Below are 18,916 nucleotides of genomic sequence, written 5' to 3'. Positions count from 1 at the left end.
ATTGAAAATGACATTTTTATGTGGACCACAAAGCATACAAAATACAACCATATTCTTCTTTGTCTAAAAATGAGTTACATCAAATAAAATTCAGACTGTACACCTGTTCCTTATTTTTTTTTTCAACAATGAAAGATCTGTACTGATTTCTTATAGAAGATAGTTTTAATAATGCCTCTTCGTGCTGCTGGAATACATTCATTTAATAATTATTTTTGAAAGATCTACTACATGCTAGGTACTATCTTGGAGGTTGAGATTCATTACTGAATAAAAAAGTCAAGGATCTTTGCCCTAGAATTTACATTTTTAGTAGGGGAAGGCAGACAATAAATAGAAAAATTATAAGTAAGTAAATTATAGTATTTTAAAATGTAATAAATGCTACGGATAGAATAAAATGTAGAGCAGGGTCAGGAGGATGGGGTTATAATTTTAAACTCAGGTTAGTCCTCATTGTAATGACATTGGAATAAAAACTTGAAAGAAGTAAGGAATATAGCTATGAAGATATCTGGGGTAAGAATGTCTCAGAGAGGGACAGTAGTCCATGCAAATGTATAGTGGCGGATCAGCAAGGATCAAAGTATTTCACCATGTCCAGCATGCCTTGTCAGACATCTGACAGGATGGGTACTCAGAGCTTTTTCCTTCACTCAGTAGATGCATAGTAAATGTCTGCTCAGCACCACGCACCCTGCCAGGCTTTTGGGAAGATTAACCTGTTTTGGTCTCTCAGAGCTTACAGTTAGAGAAAGTGTACATTAAACATATAAAATCTTAATAGTAACTGTGAAAAGTTTTCCAAAGTATTAGGATGCCACAGAGGACTTTAAAAGGAGAATTTACCTTAACTTGGAACTCAGTGCTGATTTTCTTGAGGACACAACTTTCTGGTGAGACACAAAGAACAAGGAAGAGTCAGCAGGGCCAAGGAGTGAGTATCATTTTCTTCTAGCTAGAAGAGTTAGTATGCGCAGCAGGGAATGAGACAGGAAGGAGGCCAGCAAGTTTATGGAATTAGAAAAAGGCCAGTGTGACGTGAGCGTGGAGAATAGGAAAGGTGGCTTAAGTTCAGGTGGTGGCCAGAGGATACAGGTTCTTAGACCATATTAAAGAGTTGGATTATATCCACAGGGCCAAATGAAGCCATTGAGTAAGTCACATGTGGTGTGGTAATATAGAAAGAAAGGGCAGCTAACTGAGAATCAGCAGACTTGGGTTCTAATGCTGGCTGTGGTACTAACTACCTGTGTGACTTGAGTACATGCGGAAAAAAAACCTCTGGGTCTCAATTATTTTATTTCTCTATTTTTTTTTTTATATATATACCTATATCTACATTTGTTTGCTGAATTACTTTGTCTCCAGGATACTGTAATAAATTGAATTGTATCCTCTCCAAAGATATGTTAAAGTTACAACTCCCAGTACCTCACAATGTGACTTTGTTTGCAATTAAGGTCATTGAAGGTGTAATTAATTAAGATTAGATCATACTAGAGAAGGCTGACCCTTTATCCAATATGACTGTTGTCTTTATAAGGAGGAGGAGATCTGGAAGCACATAGAGAGGAGACAGCCATGCAAAAAAAGGAGGCAGAGAATACATTGATACAGCTACAGGCCACAAAGTGTCAAGGCTTGCCAGCTTAACCAATTATATCTGCAAAGATCCCATTTCCAAATAAAGTCATATGTATATCCACTAGGACTAGGACTTGAATATATCTTTTTAGGGAAACAATTAGACTTACATCATTTGTTCCTAGTCTCTAAAGAATTATCTACACTCATGGTTTTGAATTTTCTTACCATCCTGTATAATCCTCGATGATTTGTTTTCTATTTTACCATTATAAACTAGGTGCCATGGCGAAAGTCACCAATGATCCCCCAATTGCCAAATTCTTTACATAATTTTTCTCATCATACTTGACCTCTAATGGTCATTTCAATGTGTTGACCACTTCTATCTTCTTAAAGCTAATTCATCCCTTAGTTTCATACCCACATTTATAATTTTCTTATACTTCTTTAAATTTTTTATTTTCTTTGGGTTACTCTTTTCCTCCGCCTGCCCTTTTAAGCACAGGTTTCCCTAGAGTCCTATGTACTTTCTCTGGTATATTCATCTATCTTTATCTATGTCTTCACTCACTGAGTGCAAGTTTATGGCTCTCAAATTTACATATTTAGCCAAGCCCAACTTGAGCTACAGATTATAATATTGAAATGAATATTGGAATCTCTGCATAACATATTCCAAACTGAACTTATTATCTTTGATCTCCTAATCTATTCTGCTTACTCTATTTTTGATCTAATAAATAGCATCACCTTCTACCCATTTATCTGAATCAAATACCTGGAAGTTTAGATCCCTCTGCCACTCTCTTTCCTCACATTTAGTCACCAGTCCTTTTTATTCCTTTTCATCTCCAGTGCAGTGGCACTTGTTCTTGGAACATAGGTGGTTACTCCATTCTCAGCCTTGTACTTTTCAGTCTACTCTCTACTTCACCATCAAAGGGAACTTTTTAAATAAGAATCTTAAGATGTAAATCTGCTTGACCTCTTGAATTCCCTTTTTTTTTAAATTAAAAATTATTGGGGCGACATTGATTAATAAAATCAAATATGTTTCAACTGTAAAATTCAACAGTATGTCATATATATATTGCATTGTGTGTTCACTTCCCAAAGTTAGATTTCTTTTTGTCGCCATATTTTTGACCCCCTTTTATTCCTATATACCTCACCTTTCCCCCCTTCCCTCTGATAACCATTAATCCACTGTCCGTGTCCATGAATCTCTATTTGTCATGTTTGTTTTTTACTTTCAGTTTTATATTCCACATGAGTGAAATCATATGGTGTTCAACTTTTTCTGTCTGACTTATTTTGCTTAGCATGGTTATCTTAAGATCCATCCATGTTGTCACAAATGGCAGTATTTCATCTCTTCTTATAGCTGAGTAATATTCCATTTTATATATATATATCACAACTTCTTCATCCAATCATCTATTGTAGGACACTTCAGTTACTTCCATGTCCTGGCCACCGTGAATAATGCTGCTATGAACATCAGGGTGCATATATCTTAGCGGATAAATGTTTTCAGGGTTTTTGAGTAAATACCCAAAAGAGAGGTTGCTGGATCATCTGGTAATTCAATTCTTAGTTTTTTGGGGAAACTCCATAATATTTTTCAGAGTGGTTGTTTCAATTTGCATTCTCATCAGCAGTGTATGAGGGTTCCTTTTTGCCCAGAACCACTTATTACTTGTCCTGTTGTGAGAGGGTATCTTATTGTAATTTTGATTTGCATTTTCTAATAGCTAGTGAAGTTGAGTATCTTTTCATATGTCTGTTGGCCATTTGTATGTCTTCTTGGGAGATGTGTCTGTTCAGGTCCTCTGCCCATTTTTTAAATTAGATTGTTTTTTTGTTGTTGAGTGGTATGAGTTTTTATATATTTTGGATATTAGACCCTTATCAGAGGCTTTGTTTGCAAATATGTTCTTCCATTTGGACAGTTCTCTCTTTGCTTTGTTGATGGTTTCTTTTGCTGTGCAGAGCTTTTTAGTTTGATGTAGTCCTATTCATCTATTTTTGCTTTTACGTCCCTTGCCTTTGAAGTCAAATTCATAAAATCCTCTCTAGATCCAAGGTTCATGAATTTAGTACCTATGTTTTCTTCTATGCATTTTTTTGTTTCAGATCTTTTAATTAATTAATTAACTTACTTCTAATTAAGTTTATTGGGGGTAACATTGGTTAATACAATATATAATTTTCACATCTGTAATTATAATTTCACATCTGTATACTCTATTGTGTGTTTACCAACTAAAGTCCAGGTTCCTTCAGCTACCATATATTTGATCCCCTTTACCCACTTCACCCTCTCCCTACCTCCCTATATTTGACCCCTTTAACCACGTCTATCTCCCCACTCCTCCCCGACGCCCTACCCTCTGGTAACCACTAGTCTATAGTCCATGTCCATGAGTCTCTGTTTGTTTGTTCTGTTTATTTGTTGCTTTTAGGTTTATGTGCCACATATAACTGATATCATGTGATTTTCAACTTTTTCTGTCTGGCTTATTTTGCTTAGTATGATTATTTCAAGGTCCATCCATGTTGTCATAAATGGCAGTATTTCATCTCTTCTTATGGCTGAGTAATATTCCATTGTATATATGTACCACAGCTTCTTTAGCCAATCATCTATCGTAGGACACTTTGGTTACTTCCATGTCCTGGCCACTGTGAATAATGCTGCTATGAACATCGGTGTGAAAATATCTTTTTGGATATGGGTTTTCAAGTCTTTGGGGTAAATACATAGTAGAGGGATTGCTGAATCATATGGTAGATCAATTCTTAGTTTTTTGAGGAACCTCCGTACTATTTTCCATAGTGGCTGTAACAATTTGCAGTCCCACCAGAAGTGTATGAGGGCTCCTGTTTCTCCACATCCTCTCCAACATTTGTTATTACTTGTTTGGTTGATTATAGCCATTCTAACAGGTGTGAGATATTGTGGTTTTGATTTGCATTTCTCTAATACCTAGCAATGTTGAGCATCTTTTCATATATTTGTTGGCCATTTGTATGTCCTCTAGGGAGACGTGTCTGTTCAGGTCCTCTGTACATTTTTGATTGGATCGTTTGTTTTTTTTCTTGTTATTGAGTCATATGAGTTTTTTGTATATTTTGGACATTAGACCCTTATCGCAGGTGTTGCTTACAAATATATTTTCCCATTCGGATGGTTGTCTCTTTACTTTGTTGACGGTTTCTTTTGCTGAGCAGAAGCTTTTTAGTTTGATGTAGTCCCATTCATTTATTTTTGCTTTTACTTCCCTTGCTTTTGAGGTCAAATTCATAAAATCCTCTTTAAGTCCAAGGTCCTTGAGTTTAGTTTCTATGTTTTCTTCTATGCATTTTTTTTTGTTTCAGGTCCTTAATTCATTTTGAGTTAATTTTGGTGTGTGGTGATAGACGACAGTCATTTCATTCTTTTGCAGATGGCTTTCCAGTTTTCCCAGCACCTTTTATTGAAGCGGCTTTTCTTTCTCCACTGTATGTTTTTGGCTTTTTTGTTGAAAATTATTTGCCCACATAAATAAGGGTTTCCTTCTGGACTCTCGATTCTGTTCCACTGGTCCGTGTGTCTGTTCTTCTTCTAATACCATGCTGTTTTGATTACTGTCACTTTGTAGTATAATTTGAAGTCAGGCAGAGTGATGCCTCCAGCTTCGTTCTTTTTTCTCAGGATGACTTTGTCAATTCGGGGTCTTTTGTGCTTCTATACAAATCTGATGATGTTTTGTTCTATTTCTTTAAAAAATGCTGATGGGATTTTGATGAGGATTGCATTAAATCTGTATCACGCTTTAGGTAATATGGTCATTTTAACTATGTTGATTCTTCCAATTCAAGAACACAGAATACCTTTCCATTTCTTTGTATCTTCTTTGATTTCTTTTAATAGGATCTTATAATTTTCATTATATAGGTACTTTACATGTTTTGTTAAATTTATTCCTAGGTATTTTATTATTTTTGTTGCAATTGCAAAAGGAGTTATTTTTTCCACTTTTTTTTTCTGACACTTCATTCTCAGAGTATAGAAATGCTACGGATTTTTGAACGTTAATTTTGTATCCAGAAATTTTACTGTATTTGCTTACTGTTTCTAGTAGTGTTCTTATAGAGTATTTAGGGTTTTCTATATAGAGAATAGTGTCATCTGCAAATAGTGATAGTTTGACTTCTTCTTTTCCTATTTGGATGACGTTTATATCTTTCTCTTGTCTGATTGCACTTGCTAAGACCTCCAATGTTATATTGAATAAGAGTGGAGATAGTGGACAGCCTTGCCTTGTTCCTAATCTTAGAGGGACGGTTTCGAGTTATTCACCATTAAGTAAAACATTGGCTGAGGGTTTGTCATATATGGCCTTTATTATGTTAATGTACTTTGCTTCTTTATCAATTTTGTTAAGTGATTTGATCATAAATGGTTGCTGTATTTTGTCAAAGGCTTTTTCTGCATCTATTGGTATGATTATATGATTCTTTTTTAAAATTGCTTATGTAGCATATCACATTAATTGATTTGCATCTGTTAAACCATCCTTGTGCCCCTGGGATGAAGCCCTCTTGATCGTGGTGTATAATCTTTTTAATATATTGCTGTATTTGGTTCACTAGTATCTTATTTAGGATTTCTGCATCTGTGTTCATGAGAGATATTGGTCTGTAGTTTTCTTTTTTGTGTGTTATCTTTACCAGGTTTTGGTACCAGAGAAATATTGGCCTCATAAAATGAGTTGGAAAGTATTGCCTCCTCTTCAAATTTTTGGAAGAGTTTGAGAATAGATATTAAATTTTCTTTGAATGTTTGGTAGAATTCACTGGTGAAGCCATCTGGTCCTGAACGTTTACTATTTGGTAGGTTTTTGATGATTGTTTCAATTTCCATACTGCTGATTGGTCTATTTAGATTTTCCAGTTCTTCTTGATTCAGTCTAGGAAGATTGTATTTTTCTAAGTAGTTGTCCATTTCTTCTAGGTTATTAAATTTGGTGTTACATACTTTTTCATAGTATTCTTGTATGATCCTTTGTATTTCTGTGATGTCAGTCATAATTTCTCCTTTAAATCTAGATTTTGTTTATTTGTGTCCTTTCTCTTTTTTCTTTAGTGAGTCTAGCCAGGGGTTTGTCAATTTTATTAACCTTCTCAAAGAACCAGCTCTATGTTGCATTAATTTTTCTATTGTCTTTTTTATTTGTTTGTTTTCAATTTCATTTATTTCTGCTCTAATTTTGATTATTTCTTTTCTTCTGGAGACTTTAGGCTTCATTTGTTCTTCCTTTTCTAATTTTTAAGATGAAATGTTAGGTCATTTATTCGGGCTTGTTCTTGTTTTTGGAGATAGGCCTGTAATGATATGAACTTTTCTCTTATAACCGCTTTTGCCATATCCCAAAAGTTTTGATATCTTTTACTATCATTATCATTTGTTTCTATGTATTTCTTGATCTCTTTATTTCTACTGTGACCCAGTTATTCTTCAGTAGCATGTTGTTTAATCTCCATGGATTTGTGGTTCTTCCTGATTTCTTTTTGCAGTGGATCTCTAGTTTCAAAGCATTATGATTAGAGAATATGGTTGGTATGATTTCGACCCTCATATTTGTTGAGGCTATCTCTGTGTCCCAGTATGTGGTCGATTCTTGAGAATGTTCCATGTGCACTAGAGAAGAATGTATAAGCAGCTGTTTTGGAATGGAAGGCTCTGTAAATGTCAATTATGTCCAGTTGGTCTAATGTGTCATTTAAGGATGTTATTTCCTTATTGATTTTCTGTTTGGATGATCTGTCCATATTTGGTGGGGTATTTATGTCACCACTATGATGGTGTTTTGGTCTGTTTCTCCCTTTAGTTCTGTTATTAATTGCTTTACTTATTTTGGGGCTTCCTGATTGGGAGCATAGATATTAATAAGTGTTATGTCTTCTTGGTACATGATTCCCTTTATCGTTATGAAGTGTTCCTCAGTATCTTTCTTTACCTTTTTTATTTTGAATTCTATTTTGTCTGATATTAGTACTGCTATTCCTGCTTTTTTCTGAATGCCATTTGCTTGAAATATTGTTTTCTGTCCTTTCACTTTGAGTCTATATTTGTCTTTGGAGCTGAGATGTGTCTCCTGGAGGCAGCATATGGTTGGGTTTTGTCTTTTGATCCATTCTGCAACTCTGTGCCTTTTTCCTGGTGAGTTCGGTCCATTTACATTTAGGGTGATTATTGAAATATGAGGTCTTCTTATAGCATTTTATCTTTTGCTTTCTGGTAGCTGGGTGTTTCCATTTCTTCCTTGTCCTTGTGTTTCCGTTTTCTTTACTTTGGTTGGCTTTTGTGGGTTTTGCCTCTGGTTCTTCTTGTTTTATGTTATATATTTCAGTTCTGAATCTTTGGTGTGTGGTTACCATTATGAATATGAAAAAGATACTTATATATATATATATATATATACACACAATCCATTTTCTTCTGTGTGTGCCTTATCTCTATTCCCCTTTGGGAATTTGGATCTTTGCATCCTCCCCTTTTCAGTCATTGTTATCTCAATTTGTCCTTATATGCTGAACTTTCCTTATTATCTTGCTATAATAATTCTCTTATTATTTAAGCTTATAATGCCCTGTTCTCAGTAAGGATTGCATTCTTCTGCTTTTATTTGCCTAATAGTCACTTTACTCCTAATTATGCCTTTTGTTTTTTAAGTCATTTTGTTTTAGGTGAGCTGACCCTTTTCAGTATTTCCTGTAGTGCAGGCCTCATAGTGAAGAATTCCCTCAATTTTTGTATGTCTGGAAAGGTCTTAATTTCTCCTTCATTCTAAAGGAGAGCTTAGCCGGACACATTATTTTAGGCTGGTAGTTCCTTTCACTTAATAGTTTAAATATTTGATCCTATTCCTTTCTGGCTTGTAATGTTTGTGCTGAGAAGTCCGATGATAATCTAATGGATTTTCCTTTATAAGTTACTGTTTTCTTCTCCCTGGCTTCCCTGAGAATTCTTTCTTTGTCATTGATTTTTGATAACTTTAATACAATGTGTCTTGGCGAAGGCCTTTTTGGGTTGAGATAATTGTGTGTTCTGTTGACTTCTTGAATTCCAAGCTCCAGCTCATTCCTTAGATTTGGGAAATTCTTGTCCACTATTTGTCTAAAAATGCTTTCTAGTCCCTGCTTCTTTTCCTCGCCTTCGATAATGCCAATTATTCTTATGTTTCCTCTCCTGATGGTATCAGCTAGTTCTTGTATTTCTCTTTCATTATTTTTCATTCTTCAGTTTCTTTCTTCTTCCTTCTGATTTATTTCTAGATTTCTGTCTTCGATATCACTGATCCTTTCCTCTATTTGGTCGACTCTATTTCCCAAGTTTGCTATTTCATTTTTCAGCTCTTGCAGTGTGTTCTTCATCTCTAGAAGTTCTATTCTGTTCTTTTCGAGGGTTTCAATCTCTTTGCTCTGCTCAACTAGTTGTTTTTTCAATTTCTGAAAATGTTGATATGAATCATTTTGGAACTCACTGAGTTTTTTCATAAATACCATCCTGAATTCTCTGTCATTTAAGTTGTATATTTCTATGTCCATAAGCTTATTTTCTGGAGAGTTTTCTCTTTCTTTCTGAGATGCCTTGTCACCTTGGTTGTTCATGATGTTTAATGGACTATTCCTGTGCCTGGGCATTAATGGAAGTGTATTCTGCTGTTTTTCCAGAAAGAAGATTTATTATATTAAGGTCTCTCTTTAGCCTGTTGCAAAGAAGGCGCATTTCCTTTGGTTTACAGTAGGTGGCGTATAAGCCTCTTGAATCTCTGTGGTAGGTCTTATGTGCAGATCCCATGTTCAGAGGTGCTGGTGTGCAGTTTGGGTGTTTTTTGTTGAGTTTCAGGTGTTCAGCTTGTTGTTGTTTCAAGGGAAGAGATTTGAGGACATCTCTCACTCTGCCATGTTTTTCTGACCCTCCTCAAAAACTCTTCTGGAGGAGTCAAACTAAGGAGGCCGAGAATTCGGCTCTTTGTGCCGCTACTTCTCCGCAGGAAAGACTTATCCAAGGCCCTGTCTTCAGACATCCTCTCTCGGGAGTCCCCTACGTTCTATTCCCCTGCGAAACTGCAGTTGTGGGAAATAAGAAAGACCCTACCGGTGTTCTGGCTTCCGTAGGCAGATGGCTCAGCGTCCCCGCCAGATCTTATATTTAGGTCCTTAATCTATTTTGAGTTAATTTTGGTGTGTGGTGATAAACAACAGTTTAGTTTCATTGTTTTGCAGGTGGCTTTCCAGTTTTCCCAGCACCTTTTATTGAAGTGGCTTTTCTTTCTCTATTGTATGGTTTTAGCTCCTTTGTCAAAATTATTTCCCCATATATGTGAGGCTTTACTTCTCGGCCCTCAATTCTGTTGCATTGGTCTGTGTGTCTGTTTTTCTGCAAGTATCATGTTGTTTTGATTATTGTCGCTTTGTAGTGTAATTTGAAGTCCGGCAGAGTGATACCTCTGGCCTTGTTCTTTTTTCTCAGGATTGCCTTGGCTATTCGGGGTCTTAACCATGCCTGCTTTTTACTTGCCAGGCTTAAGATGATGCTTCACTCAAACCCAGATGGCTGCAGTTCTCCAAATATGCCAGGTAGTTTTCACAGCACTGTTTTCCTCATCGTCATGCCTATTAATAAAGCTCCCTCCCCAATCTTCTGTGATGAATATCCTTCATCTTTCTTCAACTCTAACCTCTAGCATTATATTTTCTATGGGCTTTTTCTGATTGTTCCCATTGCCCACACAAATAAATTCCTTTCTCCTTTGAGATGTTCTATCATACCATATATGTCACTTTATGAATTTAATGGGTATGCATTTGTTTCCCTTTCTACACTGCAAATAATTTGAGAGCCGGAATTATCTTTATTGATCTTTTTATTTCTAAGACCTAAAAGAGTGCCTTCCAATAACTAGTGCTTGATGAATGCTTTTTGAAGGCATAGCATATACAATTTCCAGGTACATCATTTTTAAAAGGAGCACAGTGGTTTTAGGATTTTGATTTCTCTATATACCAAATTATTTTTTTGAAGTTATCAAAAAAAAAAAAAAGAAAAGAAAAGAAAGAAAAAGGCAAATCTTGAAGAGCACCCAGGAAAGAAAAAAAATCCAGCTGAACATAAAATTACTTCATATAATAATAGATAATGAAATACTGTATATTGAAATGTTGCCATGATCTACATTCCAAAAGGCTCAGTGGTAAATCACTTTTGATTTAAAAATTCTGAATTGATCAAAAGGTCATCACTCAATTCTCAGTAGTCACCTTTAGAGGGAAAGTATTTCTTTGTCAGTAGTGAATTAGTATTTATTGTCTCCAGTTAAAAGGAGTTAGCCCACTTTTCCATGTTATCTTGGAGGACAGAGGGAGGCAGTGACTATAAGTAAGTCCTGCTTGAAGAGGGTATGCCAATAAAGGTTTTTCCCCACAGTGAGGAAGCCGCTCCCAGCTCATTTTAAATGCTTAGTGCTTGATGATGTTGTTTCTGGATGGCTTTCCTTCTTTCTTTTCTCACTACTTGGGCCCCTCCCTTAAGGTTCAATAACACAGTTAGAGATGCTTTCTGACAGACAAGAGATAATCTTACACTTGACTTCCAATATCAAGGCATTTTAACTGGCACACTTTATATTGAATAATTCATGGGTATTCAAGCTTTACTTCACAAAGAAAGTGCTTTCTCTTAGCAGCCACAGCAGATATGAGCAGCTAATTCATTATTTAAAGAGATTAAGTATTAGCAACTGGTATTGGCTCTTCAGAGCTCTCTTTATTCCCTTTGCTCATGTTATCCCCAGCCTCTCAGCTGCCTAGAACAGTTTTTAGATTGATTTTTACCATATTTAAGTCTTTTAAAAAACAGATCTACCCCAAAACCTCACTATTTTCAGACTGCTTTGTCCTATTTTAAAAACGTAAAGCAATGTCTGTTAGAACTCTGTGAATCTCTGCAGGCTCATGGGAATACATACAATTCCAACACTTTTTGCTTTCAGTTAAGAAAATGTGGCAGGTGGGAGGAATGTAAGAAATTTGAGTTTGCTCAGATTTACAGACCACTTGCTGCAATAGGCCAAGGAAGGCTTAGGTGTTTTAAACAGGTAGAGAAAGGGGATGAATCCTCAACTTTCAAGTATTGTTACTCTGAAAGGAAAAGTCCCTATGGAGAACTGTCCTCTTTATATTTTCTGAGAAAAAGAGAGGAGGAAGGGTTTGAAATATCTGTTTCTCTTTTGTAGACAGATTCTCAGGTTGGATCTCATTCAACACAAATTTTCACTCTTTCATTTCCAGTTAAGAAGAGAGAGGAAAACTTGTCAAGAGGTTATGAGGTTTCACTTTCTGTAGACCTTGACAGAGGGTAATATAACAACGTAATCGGGTCTGGAATGGTGAAATAGTGAGAAAAAAAGAAAAAAATATATACATGAAGTTTCTTTTAAAAACTGATTCTAAGAAAAGCTGTTTCTAGGATATAAAATAAAGCATTTGGACATTATGTTGCTTAAAGCAGTAATAAATGCTTTTCTTAATTTTACATATTAGATTAGGTTTAGCCCTTTTTGGAAGCGTTTTAGTGTAGATATCACTAGAGTGATAAAATAAGTTGAAGGTTTTATTTCTACTCTATATAGCCTGAAAAACTGAATGCTTCTAAAACTAAGGGCTATTAACTTGTATAGCTTTCTTTTTCCATTTAAATTATTACAGGGTATGGGTTATAACTGAACTCCCTATACCTCTAGTATGCTCTTGTATTTTGGGTATCTTTTATTTACTACATATTCACATTTTAAGTGAATACTTCATTCATTCAAAATTTTCTTGAATGAGAAAAAATTTAAAAACATATAGTAGATGATCAATAAAAATGTAGTTTTTGAATGACTAGACCTTAAATAAGCCCAGCTACGAACCATACTGTGAAAAGCCTTACTTTGAAAGGTAGAAAAATGAGTCTGCATCAAAGATTAATTGCTTTTTTATTGTGTTAAAGGCAAGTTCCTGTATGCTGACAAATAACAGAAGTAAGATACTGTCTTCTCCTCATAATACTTAGTGTCTACACTAGCCATAGAGCCATGAGAGAATAGAGAGGAAACTCATAAGAGATTAAAGGACCACCAAAGTTGTTCCTGAAGCTGAGATTCTGCAAAGTCTTTCTTGTCTAATATGCAACAAAGAGCCCAAATTGAAGATTTTTTTCATGCAGAAGAGTGTACAATGGTACATAGCTCGGGTTTTGAAGTTAAAATGACCTGTGTCTAAAACATACTGCTACCATGCAATAACTGTCACTACCTTGGACAAATGGTGTCATCTCCCCAAGTCTCCTTTTCTCATCTGTAAAACGAGGATTTTAAAGGTCTACTTATAGGTATGAGAATTAATGAGATAATGCCTGAAAATTGTGTAGCATAGTGTTGAGACTGTAAGAAACTTTCACTAAACTTCTTTTCAAAAACTATGGTTTTGGAATTAGCCTGGCACTGACATAAAATTGAATTTTCAGTTGAGATTGTGGAAGTTTAAGAAATTGCTGCATTGTAGAAAATTGAAAGTTTTATGAAATGTTACTGTATTTTGTCTTAATTTAAGTAAGCATTCCAGATCAGTTGTGCCAAAAAGAAGGGAAAACATTTTATTACTATTCTTGGACATAATTATTTATAGATATTGTAGATATCAAAAGAGACCTGCTGAATATAATTAGTAGCTCTTGCTTCCATTGGGGTGCTTTTACATATCTTCATTGTGGTAAAATATGTTTTTAAAAGAAAAAATGTAGTTTTATTCATTGTGTAAAGTTTTGTAAACATTTTCACGTTTTTGTAAAACTTTGATATTATATATTACATTATATATTGATTATTTTAAGCACTCCACAGAGATAGAGATGGGAATTGAAAATTTTGTGTCTTAAATGAGAAAAAGTTTTAAATTAGGGCCCATCTATTATCATTCCCTAGTTTTAGAAACTTATTTTGAAATGTGAATTGTGATTAGTCGAGACAACCTGATTGGAAACAAAATCTCTTCTCTAAGACTCAGAATTTAAATTGTGAATTCTAGGTTTTAAGACTTACCTATCATGTCATCCATCATATAGTATCAACATCATTTTTCTACTAGGTTTCTTCCAGAGACATTTTTAGACAATATTACCTTATTCTAACACACACATATACATACACACACATTTATAAACACAGAAATTTCAAATATAGGTAGTCATCCCCACTTCCTCTGTGTTGATGAAATCTCAAAAAAGAGGAGACAAAGTGGGAAAGACTAAAATATATATTTGTAAAAAGTTTATAAATTATCCCAAAACATTACAAAAGTGAGCTATTTTTTACCCATTTCTAGCATGCTTACTTTATATGGAATAAAATTGCTGACAGCCAGTCTATAGGAGCAAACTATGTTTGGCAGTTCTCATTTGCAATTAGCAAAGGGAGACCATTCCTCAATGGTAGAGTCACCTAATGGATGCCGAATGGTGACAGTGTGCCCTCCTTGTGCCTTATGCTGGGGACTTAAATAGTAACCAATGTAGGACACTCAAGGAGCTAACAATCCCATAAGGATGTTTTCAGTTGATGGTAGATACTAGAATATTTTTATGAATATTCTGAGGTGTGTAGCAAGTATTCTATTGTTAATATAGTCAAAGATTTCAAGTTTGGGAATGACATTAATTTTTCATCTGTCAGAAAGGATTTCAGATTATTTCTATAATGATTTTGCTTATACTCATATATTCTGATATGATTTTGAGGAGGGTGAGAGAAATCACAGGTAGAGCCAAATCTACACAGATTCAGCAGCCTCTAGTGACTAGCCATTACTGCTCTATAGCTCACAATTGTGTTAGAGCATTTTGTAGAATTTGCGAATTGAGATATTACAGTTCTAAAGTCTTTTTTACTTTACCAACGAATACATTTTTAATGAAAAGAAGGTAAGATTAGATAAAACAAGGGTGCTTAGAGTTTTACACTTATGTCTTATTGAGAATGATGCTCTCTGCATAAAAATATGTTGCAGCCTGTAAATTCTATATGTTGTGATAAAAATGAATTATATTTATTTATAAATATCCCTTAGTATTACATAATTGCTTAACTTATATTATTTGTTGAGTAGAATTTTAGAAAGTTCAAATTCATGTTTAAGAAGTGCAGTTTAATTTCAAAGAAAATATTAGTCCTATTTGCCCCTATAAATACCACTTTTTGAGATCTTTAAGAATATGATTTAATTCTCATGCTTTAAAAATACTTTTTTGAATGTTATGCTAATGAAAATAAGGCATTAGTACTATTTGGTTTGTTTTTCTGATTTTCTTTTCTTTTTTTTCTTTTTTTTTTTTTTTACTTTTTAAAAAATAAATCTAGTTTCGCCAATGAATTGTATGGCCATTGTAAGCATCATCAGACATATGGAATGCAGTAGAAAAAGAAAAAGAGCCTAGCAGATTTCAACTGTAACTTTTCTCTATATGTGTGATTGTCCTATAAACATTATTTCAACAATGCCTGAGATTTATTCAACTTTCAGTAATTGGCAAGTTACAGATTTTACCTCTGATACTGTCAACTTATCCATTTTCTAAATCTTGAATTTCCTGATTTTTGTCATTTTGGGGGGGAGGGTGGTAAAATTGTCCGCTTCTCTGAGCTATTAATATCAGAATTGAGAAGCTCTTTCCAATTATTGACCAGTTCTGTCCAAACAGGGTAAATGAGGACCCTTTCCAAATGCCCTTTGAAGAGAAAGAGTTCTATTTAATGGCTAAGATTTGATTTATCAATCTTATTTAAATTAACTGCCTTACTGTCTAAATTCCATATTTACACGAAACTGAATTAGCATATACGGGGTGATTCAAGAGTAGTAAGATATTCTAAAATTTTTACAAAGAACAAATGTGTTTTGAAATAATGTGAGCCTAACAGGGCTGAGAAAACTGAATGTATCTAGAACTAAACAGACCCATAAGAAAATAAAGATATATTACTGCCCAACTTTGATGACAAGATTGTGAGTTTTACAAGTTATATATCAAGATAAATATGATAAACCCTTAGAAATTACAATATCAAAAGAAGAAAAGTGCGAGAAATAAAACACTTAAATTCTTTTGATAATTTTTAATGTATTACCTTAATTCCCTCTCTAAAGACAAAAATAATGACTTAACGAATAACAATTGGTTACAGGATTCTAATGTCTTTAGGGTGACTCATCTCTATCATTATTGATATTCAAGCATCGGTGCAATAATATTTAGATGATATGGGTTTGAAAAGTATTTCTTTCCCTTTAACGACTGACAAATTTTTGCCACCTCAATGGTAGACAATTTTCGGAATAAATGGAAATGAATCTTTTTTTTGTTTATTGTCCCTGGGGAATCATCTTTTAAATAAAAGCTCAAACTATGGATTCTAGAATACGTGGATCAAAATGGAGCAGATCTGTTATACTTAACTTTTGTCTCCAAAGACTATGCTATTACCCATGAACTAAAGGTAATGTAGGTAAGTTTTGGGTATTTTATCACTGATTAACATTGCTTACCAAAGTTAAAAGGTACAAGAAAGCTGGATTAAATTTACTTCAAAATTTTATAATTTTGATAGTCGTTTTTGTGTTAGTCAGCTATATTTTTTAAAAGTTAAATTAACTCTTTATTACCAATATTCTTGTCAGTAACAAATAAGACAGATAATGTAGAATATAAGTATGCAAAATATAATTACAGTATACTTTGGGAAACATCACATGAATTTCTGTTATCTATCATCTATCTATCTGTCTGTCTCTCTATCATCTATTTATCTATCTATTTATCTATCTATCTATCTATCTATCTATCTATCTATCATCTACCTATCTGTCTGTCTCTCTATCTATCTATAATCTCTCTATGTTCTATCTATCATCTACCTATCATCTATTTATAAAATTTCCTTTACATATGATCACCAGGTAAAAAGCAGTAACAGGGCAAGATTAAAATTTGGCCATGTAGGAGCCACAGATAAATCATTTTGCATATAGGAAATCCATAAGAAAGTGATTTCTTGTGTGAGAATTTGTCAGATCGCAGGAGTTCTACTAGAGTCCCAAAACTCAGCTTTAAGAGAAAAAACACCGTGCCTTCCAAAAACATTTATATATAGGGAATATAGCAAATAAAAGCAAATGTAAAGTTAGAAACCGAAGTTTTTAACACTTGAATTTCTTCTCTAGTTTTTTCCGGTTTCTGAGAATGACTGAATAAATCTTGAAATTTGCCAACTCAGAAAAGCCTATCCTTATCGTCTATCATCTACCTGTATATCTACCATAGAAACTTTAAGTGTATATAGGTATAAATACAAATTAATTGGTATGGTCAGGACATATGTCATTTAGTATAAAAACATAAATGACTTTTCCTCATTATGAGGCATAATTCTATGAGAACAACACTTAAAAAACCAACAGTTGAAGAAAGAACATCTTCAAGGTAGCAAATGCTTCTGGAGCTTTTTAAAAAGAACAAACAGGCCATAATCATTTCCCATTAACTCAAGGTTAGAAAATGCTTTGGTTCCTAATATACTGAAGATTGCAAGATCCCCAGAAGTGTTTTGCCTCTTCTCTAAGGAGTTCATAGGGCTATGCTCTGGAGCACTGGTATGTCTACTTTACATTTTATTCTGTTTCAGCCACATTCAATGTTCATTGCTGTCCGTGAGCCTGCTTTTCAAATGGTTCTTATATTGAGTTCCTCACTTCTCTCTACCATAATTTGCATATTCTATACTACTTTAGGCTGAGAGTCTTTACTTAATAGAATTTTCTCTAAATATTGGTTTAACTAGGCTCTAAGGAAACTCCTGGGGGAGATATTGCATGACTATAATAAAAGAAATTGTGTTGAGAGAATTGTTAGAGCAATTGTATTTGTACTTCTATATCCTATGGGAGAAGGAGCAAATATAATTGATTAAAATACAGGCCATTTATTGGGTCACATTTACAAGTAGAGAGTGTTACTATACCTCTAATGCCATGACCCATCCTTTTCCATATCTTGTCTCTAGCGCTTTTGACTTGTGTTAAACTGATCAAACAGGGTTAATTTTCTAGAGACAGATGTAGCTAACTCTTGCTAACTGATATGCATTTTCTCCTTCTGTTTTAGCCCTTCTGTCTCCATGACTGGGTAAGTAAACCATGTTTGGTCTTTTTTTGAGGGTCCCCGAATCTTAGTTTTTTGGGGGAAGAAAAGCAAAAACCCTCGTTTAGACCTCATGTCTAAACTTTGTTGTTAATGAGAGAAGTTGTATAGGTAGGTGCTGGTTGGGATAATCAAGAGAGAATAGGGAAACCTCTCCAAACTAGTAAAGTATTCATTTTCTACTCAGCTATTTTTCTTTTTATTCAGTTCCTTGGCCAGAGAAAACAGAGAGAAAGGGTACAAACCTTTCCCTGACCTCTGATCTCTTAAATATATTTTGTTTGTCAGTTTGTAACATCTATCTGGCTACTTGGAAACTTTTGGGACTCTTGTTTGTATTCCTGATAGGTGAGGCTTCTCTGTAGTTGAGTTCTAGATATCTGATGTGTTATTCTAATTATTTTAAGAGAACAAATGATGCTTTAAAATTTAGAGACTTGAGCTTTATTTAATTTAAGTCTGTGGAAGGTAATTAACTTTGTTAAAGAGCTTTATCTACTCAAGTAAAATTTTCAGTTAAAGAATCAGTTGCAGACTTTCCAGGAAAGCTTAAAACAAATAATTTTCATTGAAATTTCAGGCAAACAACTATTAGTTCTTAGATCTGTAAAAGGAAAATACCTGAGATCAAAGCTAAAACCTAATTTAGATCACTTGTATTAAGATCCATTTAAGAGGTTCATAATATTTTTATTAAAGGAAAAGCTATTTTTTTCCCCCATTTCATTCTACAAAATACTCTCCTTGTTAAGGAGATTTTGATCTTTTGTCTAATTTGTCTAATAGGAGACAAATTGAATTGCCATTTTCGAGCCAAATTTGTGAATGACTGAATTGGACTATTATTCCTGGAAAGAGCAAAGAACATTTAGCCGAGGTCCTTGAGGTGTTTAAGACATAGTGTAATGATATGACTGGACACTAACTGAGACTGTTTTGATTAGAGCCCAAAGAAACAAACACGTGTAAGTGAGATTTGAGCTCTTCCATGATAAAATAGGGAAATAGCTCACATTTTGCATTGTTAATGTTGTTGAGAAA

General features: G+C 34.2%; 1 long non-coding RNA gene across 1 annotated transcript in view; it reads left to right on the top strand.

Moving 5' to 3' along the window:
• LOC120612518 (uncharacterized) overlaps window positions 1-18,916 on the top strand; it is a 534,137-nt gene that overhangs the window by 208,965 nt on the left and 306,256 nt on the right. The window contains exon 7 of the long non-coding RNA XR_005655466.1: window positions 17,840-17,860. This is a non-coding gene — a long non-coding RNA (uncharacterized LOC120612518). The remainder of the gene's footprint in view (window positions 1-17,839; window positions 17,861-18,916) is intronic.

The sequence above is a fragment of the Pteropus medius genome, unplaced genomic scaffold, assembly GCF_902729225.1.
Source record: "Pteropus medius unplaced genomic scaffold, Ma_sr-lr_union100, whole genome shotgun sequence".
Lineage (NCBI taxonomy): Eukaryota > Metazoa > Chordata > Mammalia > Chiroptera > Pteropodidae > Pteropus > Pteropus medius.
Note: the sequence above shows the minus strand (reverse complement) of the source record. Positions and strands in the feature narration are given on the sequence as shown.